This window comes from Cynocephalus volans, chromosome 2 (assembly GCF_027409185.1).
Source record: "Cynocephalus volans isolate mCynVol1 chromosome 2, mCynVol1.pri, whole genome shotgun sequence".
Classification (NCBI taxonomy): Eukaryota; Metazoa; Chordata; class Mammalia; order Dermoptera; family Cynocephalidae; genus Cynocephalus; species Cynocephalus volans.
The window spans coordinates 117,609,462-117,621,915 of NC_084461.1; the positions used below are offsets into that span (position 1 = coordinate 117,609,462).

General features: G+C 39.2%; 1 protein-coding gene across 1 annotated transcript in view; it reads right to left on the reverse strand.

Moving 5' to 3' along the window:
• FSTL4 (follistatin like 4) overlaps window positions 1-12,454 on the reverse strand; it is a 390,948-nt gene that overhangs the window by 292,893 nt on the left and 85,601 nt on the right. The gene's annotated exons all lie outside the window — the stretch shown is intronic.

Here is a 12,454-nt window from a genome sequence, read left to right on the forward strand (position 1 = left end):
ATCTCCTACGGCTCATCTCTTTTGCCAGGAAATGCCTGTTTCCGTGCTAAGCTTGACTGCCAGGAAACGTCTCATTTCAGGTTCTCGGCACAAGACATCCTCCTCTTTGTCAAATTTGTTTCTTCCCTTTTTAAAACTTCACTTTACCTACCCTGTTTTATGTGTATTTTCCTCATTAAGTCATCTCTCATCTTTTCACTTCATTGATTTTTTTTTTTTTTAATCAAGATGGTGGTATAAAACTGGGGGCTGGCTGGTTAGCTCAGTTGGTTAGAGCACCGTGTTGTGACACCAAGGTCAAGGGTTTGGACCTCTGTACTTGCCAGCCCCGCTACCCCTCCCCTCCAAATGCACGACTATACTACATATACTACAAGGAAAGTGTTTTGCTCAGCCGTCACAGAGTACCAGTAGCTTTGTGGTGAAATTAATAACAAACCTGTCTACCTCTTAGATCGTTTTGACCTTTAAGTGAATTTAAACACATAAGGCATGTAGAGCATTCTCTGGAACATAAGCATTTTTATCAGTCTTGCCAGAGCTCGAGATATTTTATTAGTTTTTTTTACAGGAGATCAGATTTTGTTTTTGTTTATCCTCACTGTTATTTCCCATTAATTTCTGCTGCTCGTATCTTTATTATTTTCAAAGTTTTTGACCTGAACTCTTGGACTTTTCTAATTTTTAAAAATTATGTTGAAGACTATAACTTTTCCTCCAAGTAATATACCACTTTAGCAGCATCTTATATACTTTGATATGTAGTGAATTTATTATTGTTCAGTTCTAAATTTTCAGTAATTTTTGTTATGACCTCTTTTCTGATTCTTGAGTTATTTAGAAGTATGTTTTTAAGTTTCTAAATGTATGGACTGTAGTGGGCTTGTTTATTGATTTATAATTTTATTGTATATTAGTCAAAAAATATGGTCTATCAATTACTTGGTATTTGTTGAAGCTTTTTTTGTGGCTTAAAACATGGCTAATTTTTGTAATTGTATATGTGAAGGATATATACTAGGTGTACAGTTTTACATATAGTGATTGGATTAAAGTTATTAATTGTCATTTTAAAATATCCAGTCTCTTTGCTTGACTTATCCTCTTATGAAAAATATGTTAAAATATCTTATTATTGGTGTCCCGTGTGAGGACGTTCTCCACGGATCGGAGACTGACCTGCCAAGCGTTAGAGAGGAATAGGACGTCCAATTCATCCCAGCAAGGGACTCCCTGATAAGGAAGATGAAATGCACCCCAGTAAGGGAATCACAGGTGGCTTTCAATTAGTGATTGCACGCCTGCGGCAGGTCAAAGTCAGATCTTTTCAACCCCGGAGATATTTTTTCATTTTCTTTACTTTTAAAATATGGATAATTCGTCGTTAACGAAAGGGGAGACTGAACATACATTACAACTCCAACGTCTCCTTAAAGCAGCAGGCTGTAAGTAACTGAATGGAAGCTTGTAAAACTGTTAGTGGATATTAAACAACCATGTCCTTGATACCTCAAGGAAGGGAGCCTTAACATAAAAATTTGGGAACAAATTGGTCACTGGTTAATTATGCAATGGGTCTCGTCAAGGCTTCCCACCTAACAACTAGGAATCTATGTTAAGTGGCTCTGAGACCTATCCAAGACCTTAACAAAAACTAAGACATGTTTATGTCATCACCAAAATAGGATAAAACTTAATCTTTGCCACTGACTGAGAGAACTTTAAATTGGACAATCTAAAGTAAAAGAAGTTAATATTTCTTTACAGTGTTGGTAATGTTTGAGCATGTTTTTCTTTCTTATCTGCGTGATGCTTCTCTCCTCTCTTAAAAGCAGTGGTTCTTTTCTTAACTGCACGTGCTACTTTTTTTCTCTGAAGACTCAGGAGTATTATGAAGAAAAGCAGCCACGGTGCCAACCAGACCCCTTTTGGGTCTACTGCTTTTCTCCTAAAAACCTCAAGAGTCAAATGGCTTCATCTCTGGTTGGTGGCTCAGCTCTTGAACTCAGTAACTCATTTTAGAAACAAAAACTAACCTAAAATCTAACTACATGGTCTCAAATTTTCTGGTATCTTAAACAGACTTCTAAATTCTCTTCTCGTCTCATCTATATATTTCTTCACAAAATTTTATGGTAGAATTCTATGCTATCTTCTTAAAGGAAGAAAATTTTCTCTGCATCTTCTTGAAAAGGTTTGCATACTTTGCTTTGCAATGTAAATTTGTATCTTGCTTTCTTTAAGGCAAGGTAAGCTCACCAATAAGTCTTTTGAAAAAACACAATCTAAACCTGACTGTCCTTTTCACTAGTGAGCTTTTTTTACATCTTGAACAAAATCTATAAGATCTTCGTTTGTTCTTGTTGTTTATGTCCACATATATGCGTGTGTAAGATGTTATGTCTATATGTTCATGTCTGTGTAATTGTTTTATGTGCAAGGTACCAAATTGGCTTATAATTAATTCATGCTCATTAAATAAATAAGTATACTTTCAAGTTCACATGACTTAAATCTTCTAAAGTTTTGATGAATATATTTTCAAAATCTGATTCAAACCTTTTACCTAAATTTGTCTCTAGGTCAACATGTCTCCTTGTTATCTCAGCTCTGCCTCCTGGCCACGCTGGGAGAGACAATATCTTTTAGACATAGATAGTAAATACTGCCCTCTGCCTCTGGATTCCACATGGCTCCAAATGCCACGTGGAAACCCAGGACCTGAAAATGGCTCGTGAAAAGAAACCTATGCCAAATATTGCATAGACCCTAGTTAGCATTAACTGATGTGGGTATAGATCTAACACACCAAGTTTTTGGCTGGGAAACCATAAATATGTATTTGGTAAATATAACTAAAACTCAAACTGAGCTTTGTATAATTTGCTCTGATAAACGGACACCTATTTACTAACCTGAATGTATAAAAATGTTCCTATCAGCACGCATCATTGCCTAGGTTTACTAATCAAACAGTATTACTAGAGGCCTTTTCACTTAACTGCTCTTGATGCAAAATTGTAAAAGTTTTTCTTTGTCCCTTAGATAACTGGTTTAAAAAACTTATCTCATGATAAGTTCTTGTGCTCTCTGCCTTTGAAACCCTCTGTCACTTTGGTTTTACTTTTTGTAATAATTTACAATTTGTGATCTTATTCAATTAAATGTTTTAAGCCTTTTGTTATTTAACAAAGCTTTCTAACATGAAATTCTGAAAGTTTAAAATAACTTTGAGGAATTCCAAGGGCCCTGGAGTTTCTCAAAGGATATATAAAAGATGTATCAGAACTAATTGGCTTATTTTATAAATTAAACTTTATGGGAAAACATTGTCAGTACTAAAGATATTATGAATATGTGTTCCAAAATCTTGTAAGGTTCTTAAATATCTGTGTCTTGATATAAATGCTACTAGTCATAATCTTGGTTTAATTATAATTTTAAAATGTTATGTTTTCAAATATTTCATAAAAAACTCTGATAGGTACAGTTTCCAACAAAGTTTGAGTTCATAGCTTTAAACTAAAGTTCCAAAATTCTAATGAAGAAATTGATGGGTTTATGAAATTGTTCACTAAGGTCAAAACAACAAAAGTTAATTGATAAATTAATTAAAAAGAATTATGGTTTTTACAATTTCCTTATTTTAAAACACTGCTGGTTCTCCTAATGTTTTTCCAAATGTAAGAAAACTCTCCCTCTCTCTTCAGCTATCTATAACTAACAACAGTTTGGTAAAATGTCATTTAAAACAAGTAAAAGCATTTGTTTTCTCCCTATTTGATCCCCCCAAAATTTAATAACTTGAAGTATTCTTATGATTATTATGGCAATATGGCTATTTTTATAAGTTCAATGAAAATTAACTCTCTCTCTCTATAATAGGATATAATTTAAAACTTTGGATATAAGATAGCATGTTTCATTTCCAGGTTGCTGATCTCTTTATGTTTGCCAAAAAATTTGTCACAAACTGCTGCTTCATCCTGCTGTTCATCTTTCTCCCGATGTGGGACAAAACACAACATGGGAAACAGTCTTCCCAGCAACGTTGGACAGATCACTAAAAGAAAGTGAGCCGAGATGCTTCTTTCAATCACCCACCTGGGAAAGAGCCTTCCCAACACCAAGAGATTTATACAAAAAAAAGTAAGACCTTTTCAATCAAGATATTGATCATCAATGCTTTTATGAGGTATGCCTTGATCATAAAGGGGGAAATAATGTCTTCTCTACAAAAGCAGTTCTCTAAATTTTCCTGGCCTTAAAGAGGGTGTTTGTAACTTGGATGAGACATTCTGTTCTTAAACAAAAGACTCGTAATTGATCAAAAATTTTACAGAAGACTAGATGCTCTGAAAGCAGTAATGTCCTGGACAGTTTAACAAACTCTCTGGACTCAGAATCACCTATTATATGGAGCAGAATCCCTTTCTTGGAGTTTCAACAGTTGGTAATTACACCCAATACACAGCACCTGGAGTGATGCTGCTGCAGCCGCCCTGAGACTATGACATCATCAGTCCTCACCTGAAGTAAATTAAAAGGACTTTCCATGCTAAATGATACTAACTTTGCTTTAACAAAATGCTTTTTGTCTTAACTGTGCCAATCTGATCTATAGTTTTGCTTTTCTTTTAAATAAATAAAATGGGGGGAGATGTGGAGTATACTATAAAGCATATGTACTTCACAGGTCCTGGTTTTCCAAAGCCTTGCAGTTTCAAATATTGACCTTGCAAGGACAGGAAATTTTCCTCAGGCTATAAGTCTCTGTTGCAAGATAAGAATTGTGGCACAGCAGGATGCTGGCTCAAAGACAGACTAGTTACTGATTGTTTTGTAAAGATACTGAGAAACTGCTATAAGAAGGAATGTTTGCTAAGATCAAGCTTGTGTTGATAAGATCACTTAATTGTCTACTGGAATGTCATCTGGCTTGTTTCACTGAAAGTTACCAGCCTATATTGTTAAATTATAACCCCACCTTTGTTCTCTTCCTGTAACTTCCTGGTCTGGAAAATAAATGCAGGAAGAGAACCCCAATTCAGCATTAATTTCCCAAATGGAAGAGATGCCTCTTGCTTGAGGGTTCCCAGGGAAGTTAACCACTTCAGGGCTTCTCACTGCTCAGAAGAGATGGGCTTTGAGTAATCCTTTGCATCTCTGTCACCCAGGGGGAGTGGGGTGACAAATCCATGGGGGGTGAAGCAACGCAAAGCAGCAATTATGATTACAGATTTGTTGATTTTTCTCCTGTAAGTCTGCAGGCTTTGCTTTGTCTATTTAGCAGTTATGCTAAGTGCATGTAGGTTCGTGATTATCATGTCTTTCTAGTGAATTGTTTCTTTTGTCAGTGGGCAGTAAACCCAATAATGCTTTTATGTCTTAAAGTATACTTTGATATTAATGCTACTACAAATCATTTTTTTCTTTTTAGTATTTGTTAGCATGTCTTTTTCCATCCATTTAATTTAAAATTTTGTGTCATTAAATTTAGACTTGACTCTTGTAAATATCACATCTCTTGATTTTTAAAATTCAGTCTGAGAATAGCTGTTGAGGAACAGATGAGTCCAATTCATTAGTACTTACTACTGATGTATTCAGACTTATTTTTTAATTTTTTTTAAAAAAAGATGACTGGTAAGGGGATCTTAACCCTTGACTTAGTGTTGTCAGCACCACGCTCACCCAGTGAGCTAACCGGCCATCCCTATATGGGATCCAAACCCATGGCCTTAGTGTTATCAGCACTGCACTCTCCCAAGTGAGCCATGGGCCAGCCCTTCAGACTTATTTTTGCCATCTTATTCTGTGTATTTGTTTACTACCATTGTTATTACTATTACTATTTGTTATGCATTTACTTTGCTTAATTTTGTCTCCTTTCCTGCCTTATATTGAATTGGTTGAGTGTTAGTCATCCATCCCCCTTTCCCTATTATTCTGTATTGGAAGTTACATTCTACTTCTATTCTTTTACAGGTTACCTTTACATTTTTAACATGCATTTTGACTTAAAGCCTAAAGTTTATTAAGGCCTATTATCTTCCTAAGTAACACAAGCATTATAAAATGCTTAGTACTAATCATTATCATCACCTCCTATATCACATTTAAATGCCCCTAAGTTATTTATTTTATTATTGTTGCTTTTCTACAGTCAATGCTTATTTATATTTACCCATATGTTTTTGCCTATTCCCTTTTTCACTAGTATTTCATTATTTTCTTGTTTCTTCATTATTTTGTATTTCATTATTTTCTTATAAGTTTGATTGCATTCCTCCTAAAATTGATAATTTAATGGTTCTTTCATAGGGGTTATAACCTCTTAAATCTTTATCAGAAAGTATCTTTGCCCTCACTCTTGAATTGAATTCTAAATTGACAATTTTCCCTAATAATTTGGATGATATTATTCAATCGCCTTCTGGCCTCCACTGTTGCTGATGAAAAGTTTGTAATCACTAATCATTTCTTTGTGGTTAATCCTTTTTTCTTTTTACCTTTGGTATTCTGCAGTTTATTGTGATATAATTTGTATTTATACTATTCATTATTTAGTATGTTGCTTCAATCTAGGAATTTATATCTTTCTCTAATTTTGGAAAAGGTTTAGCCATTATCACTTTCAATGTTTTCTCTCTCCCATTCCCTCTATACTTTCCTTATAAACCTCCCTACTCTCTCTTCAAAACTTTTAACATTATTTCTTAACTATATTTAAATATCTTACTAGCCTATCTGTTTTATATTTACCATCTCTGTGTCTTTCTAATCTCTTTTCTGGGTAATATCCTGATAGCTATCTTCCAGTTCAATAATTCTCTCTTCAGTTCTGTCTAATATGCTTTTAAATCCACCAAGTTACTAATTTTAATAACATTAATTTGTAGAAATTTTACTTTTCCAAATTTGCTTGTGTTTTCCTCCCTGCAATTCTTTCTTTATAATTCTCTTCTCTCGTTTTATTATTCTAATCATTTCAAACATGGATCTTTAAATAGTCACTTTTACATTGTTTTATCATCTGAAGATTCTGGAAGAGCTAACCCTCCAGTGTGTTGAGACTGCTAACTCTTCCTCATGGCAAATTACTTCCTTACCATCTATAATTTTATATTTTAGGCACAGGTTTTCTTTTTCCTATGGGCATCCCATACATTCTGATATGGAGATGTTCCTTTAAAGTGGATTTACATTGTTTCTTCTAGATTTCTAGAGGTTTTACTGATCTAGGGCCTACATGTAAGTTTATTTCTAGTTTTAGAATTTCTGCACTTTGTAATTAGTATAAATTCAGACCCTACACCTACATGTGGTGCAAACTCCAGGCAGATCACAAGTTGCTTGCCACATTCCTTGCCCAGTAGGTAATACTTTCTCAGTCCCTATTTTCACAGAGAAGGCAGTCCTCTCAGGTCTTGACTTTACGTAGGGCTTTTTGGTATTGTTCAGACCCAGACACACTTTCTGTCCTGGAATGGATGTTAAAGCCCTTGCTAATAGCCCTGATAGCCTATATCTGGGTCTGATGCTGCCCCCTCAAACCTCAGGGTGCCATGATATTGGCTTGCTCACTAATCACTGCCTTTGAGAGTTTTTTGATCATTTTTGGCACCTAGTAATTTCCCTTACCTTCAGGTTCAGCTGTATATTTAGAAAAACAAGCATTTTTTCCCAGTAATATTTTATCCAGCAAGTCTATATGTTTAGAGTGAGGACAATGAAGGGGCCCAGTGTCAACTCAGATTATCCTGCTGCCAGAAGTTGAATCTTCTAGCCCTTTCCTTCAATATTTGTTTTCTTCGAAGACAAATCCCAGCCCCAAGCCAATTCCTACTTCAAACTATAGAAATTTTAAAGAAAGAAAGCTACATGGTGAATCTCAGAGCTCCAACTTATGTAATATTAGCAGATATACTATGTGCCAGGTACTGTTATAAGCACTTTAGCCACACTAAGACATTTGGTCCCCAGGAGAGCCGTATGAGGTAGGTACTATTATCCATTTTACAGTTAAGGATACTGAGGATGGACATGTTAAACATACATACTGTGTGTTTAATAGCATCTAAACAACAGCAGAAAGAAAAGAGAATTTTTCCTCCTTTTTAAAAATCTCCTTTCTTTACTATCTCCTGGCCTCTGCAGTTCATAGAATGAGAATGAAGAAAGAAACAGGAAAGGGAAGACGGAAGCAAGACACAAAGGAGAAGCAAGAATCACCAACTTCTCCTTTGAAATGGTTCACATTCAACTGGGCACACATGTGTCCCCATTCCATTATGCCTCCCTAATCCAAGCCACTGCCCTCCATCTCCTGGACCCTGGTAAAGCCACCTCATGCATCTCCTGCTTCTACTCCTATGACTGCCTACCCACATGCTTTCTTAGCACCCAGCCAAAGTAACTTTGAAATACGTGCCAGATTACATCACCACTCTCATTTTAACCTCCCCCAGCCTCAGCAGTTTCCCTTCCTAAACCCCTTCGCAGGGTCTAGAACAACAGTTCTCTGGGTATCCCTGAGACCATTTCAGGGGATCCATGAGCTCCAAACTACTTTCATAATAACACAAAGACATCATTTGCTTTCTTACCATTTGCTTTCTCATGAATGTGCCAATTGAAGGCATAAGCTATGAGCATCCAGCTGTCTTCTATTAAGCCAGGCATTAAGGAGATTTGAAAAAAATGTACAATGCCAATTTTTTCAGTCAATGTTTTTGGCTTTGAAGAATGGAATCATTTTTATTAAAAAAATTACTTTTCATTTAAAATAACTCAGCCAATAAATAAAAGAGAAATTGAAGACATTCCCACTTCCCCTGGAGTCTGGGATGACGGAGAATTTCACATGTGACAGTTTTACAACTTTTACCTGCCACTGGGACCTTAACACTGGGTTGCCCTGCCTAAGACGATACTGTGATGTCTTTTTTACAACATCGTGTTGTACAAATGTATAATTTGCTTTTCTAGAAAGCTTTCCAAGTCCAGCATTGCACAGGAGTGAGTCACTGGATCACTGGTGTAGTTCCTAACATCCCCAGCAGACGTTAACACAAACAGAATCTTGCACTCAAAACACATTTTCAGGCATTTCTGGGTATGCTGCCAGCACAGAATACACTGGGAGGCAGTAATTTTTGAAGATGAAATGTTCAACAACCGAGTCCTTAGGCCTTATGGAATTCCTAGCATAGATTTTGATCAGCTAGTGTTAAATCTGTGGGGCTAAACCGCATCTGAAAAAATGTGAAATCCCAGTGTCCCTTTGAGAAGCATGGCCTGGTTTATGCACACGTCTATTTCAACATAACATCTAAAGGAAGGAGGCCAGTGGCCTGCATGCTGAGGAAACCCTCGTGGGACTTCCGGTCTGAGTGCACACCCTTATGAGCACAGAGGGGCGCAGTCTCGCATTCTAAGGCACTTTATGCAAATGCTTTTATCAACGGGGAGAGTGAACTGTGTTTTCCCTCCTCTCAACCTTGGAACTGTAGGTTACTTTTAGTAAATATTTTGACTGGTGAGGCTGTAAACAACCATCTTCATCCTGAGGCAGAAAAGCAAACATATCCATGTTGAATAAACACAGCGAAAGAGAAGTTTCATGCCTTGGCCCATAGCATTCTGACAGGAATCCATCCAGGGACACAAGCAGCCAGAAACATTTATGAGAAGGATCAAAGCAATGCCAGCCCACTTACAAACTGGCTGGGAATGAGGGAGTGATGGGAGGCTTGTGCTACTACTGAGCGAAGCTGAGACCTGACCAGGCCCCTGTGGGAAGGGCAAGGCTGGTGGGTGAGTGGGTACTTCTGAGCTCTCGGAGAAACTCTGCCACCAACCTCCAGGTGGTCCACCAGGATGGCAGGGGGAAGGGATGAGGATCTCTGTGATGTGGTGGTCACACCCAGAAGGCAGCTCTCCCTTCAGTGGAGGGAAATGAAACCAAGTAAGTGTTGCAAGTCACACCCTGAAGTTGGTACATTTGTGGATACCTCCAAGGGCATGAGCAATAATCCAAATAACCAAGTTTAAGACCCTCATGTGACAAAACATGGATAGAGTTCCTTCTGTAGTGTATAACACACTTCCACCCCTTTTACAAAGAGAGGACTGAATAGACTCTGGGTGTTATGGTGAAGTTAGGGTCGTCATAGTGAACAGCAATGATGAGCCCATGCTCTGCTCCTGGGGCCACCTCAGGGTCTTACAAGGTATTGAAGGAAGGTTTGAGCCAACCCCGTATAAACTACTGATCTGTCTACTTCTGCAGTTTGCATTTGGGTGGCCATCTGTCCCCTGCACTGTGACTAGCATCTGTCTTTGACAACTCCTTTCCTGTATCTAGAAGTTCATGGGCTATGAAACCAGATAATCAGGGTGGTTAGAATTACATATAAATCAGGAATCACTAAGCTCTGACTGTGCTAAGAGGGGTTTCTCCACTGAAGTAAGCGTGAACATGAATGCACGGACTGTGCCTTCAGCATAGGCAGCTCAGGAGTCTTCTGGGTTCCTTCTGGGTTTGATGACGTGAAGAGGCAGAGGAAGGGCAGGTGCGCTGGGAGCAGGAGGACCAATGCCACCTCCAGCACATAACCTGAGATTCCATCTTCCTGACCACTCATTTCGATCTGCACCACCACATTCTACAGCACGTGCCCTGAAATCCAAAGCCATCTATGCCTAATTTCTTTAAATAGAATGTATGTAATCATGAGAAATAAAGTGGGTGGATATAGTAAACTCTATGCAAGTATGCACGGTGAAACAAACACACAAAGCAATCTTGTGGACTAAAATGCAGGGTGCTTTCCAAGATGTTAACCTGGAGGAGAATAAACTGCCCAATAGTGTTTCTGGTGCTCTCTCATGCTAACCCCCTTCAGAGCTCAGATCTTCAAAGGTCTAAAATCTGAGACAAAAAGCCACAATTGATTTAGCTTCTCCTCTAAACCTGGCCACATGGCCCTCTCACCAAAGGAATCTTAGAGAGACCTGGGATCTGTGTTGTAGGCAAAGCTCTACATTTGCTGAATGAGGTTCTGAATCAATGCAGGATCCAGGAAAGGAGTCTCCCTACCTTCTTTCACATGGTACCTCTGGCCATAATATCCACGCAGCTGCCCCATGATGGAAGTGCTGGTGAGGCCTCCATAGGAAATGCACACACAAGGACAAGGAGCAAGAGGATCCCAGACTGCTGCTCTCTGGCCTTTGCCTGATTATCAGATTAGGGCTGTCCCAGAGGAAGACGGTTCCAAGGGAGACTCGAACCACTTGTGACTGGGCTCCTTGCTGCCACCCTCTTCCCTCCAAGCCACCGCAGGCCACTGTCCCACCCTCTCCTGCTCAGCGCCCAGCCTTGTTCTTGTCCACTGCCTGTGGGACCAGCCAGCTCCCCACCCTCTCACCGCAGCCCTGACTCTTCCGTGCTGCCTCTCACATACCCTCCTCTGTGGGGTCTTTTCTGTCCACCTCAGACCAGGTTCTCCTGCCCCCTGATGGGTACCTCTCCTTCTGGGCATCATTTCCATGCTGTCAACATATATGTATTGACAGAAGAAACTGGAAATCTCTCCCCTAGATCCACCCTCTCAAACACTATTCACTGACCCCAGCACTGAGGCAACTGGTCTACTACAGATTTATCCAAGACCTCCCTTCCCCACGAAGCAGGAGCTTTCCCTGGGGGGAGCAGGGCAGAGAGCCTTGGACTCAGGCAGATTGGAGTCCCAATCCTGGCTCTGCTGCTTAGATGGCTGTGTGACCTTGAGATGGTCACCTTCCTTGAGTTTCCTCTCCTGTAAGATGGATATAACAAAGCCTGCCTCAGGGGAGGGTTGTGGAAATCATAATAACATATGTAAAGTACTTAGAATACTGCTGAACTCCTAGTACATGCTCAGTCGATGGCAGCTGCAGTGGCGGATACTATTTTTGTTGTTGTTTTTTGCCTAAGGGGCAGGGGAAGAAACCTCAGCTCCCTTCTCAGCCTGAGCCGAGGCAGTCCTGAGGCTTGTGCCTCATTCCTCACGAATGTCATCAGGCCTCCTACCCTAACATCAGATCCCAAATCTGTAGTGGTCATGCAGACAGGAAGACAGGCAGACAGGGGTGCTAGAGCTGAAAGCCTCTGACCTGGCAATGGGGATGGAGCAGGGGGAGGGGGCGGGGTGTGTGTGGCTGGAGACTACACTGCATAGACATCCAATCCCTATGATAAACCTGCAACATGATTCAGACCAAGATGCATGAACTTGCTGCTTCCAGAGGAGTCCTGCCCACCAATTGCCCCCCTCCACCCGTTGCTCTTTAAATGAAAGACAGAATAGAACACAGTTATACAATTAAAAAATTTTTTTTTTCAAGTAGGAGATCCTCTCTAGAAAACCGAGACCTAGACAAAGGTCTGGAGAAAGGAGATTTGCAT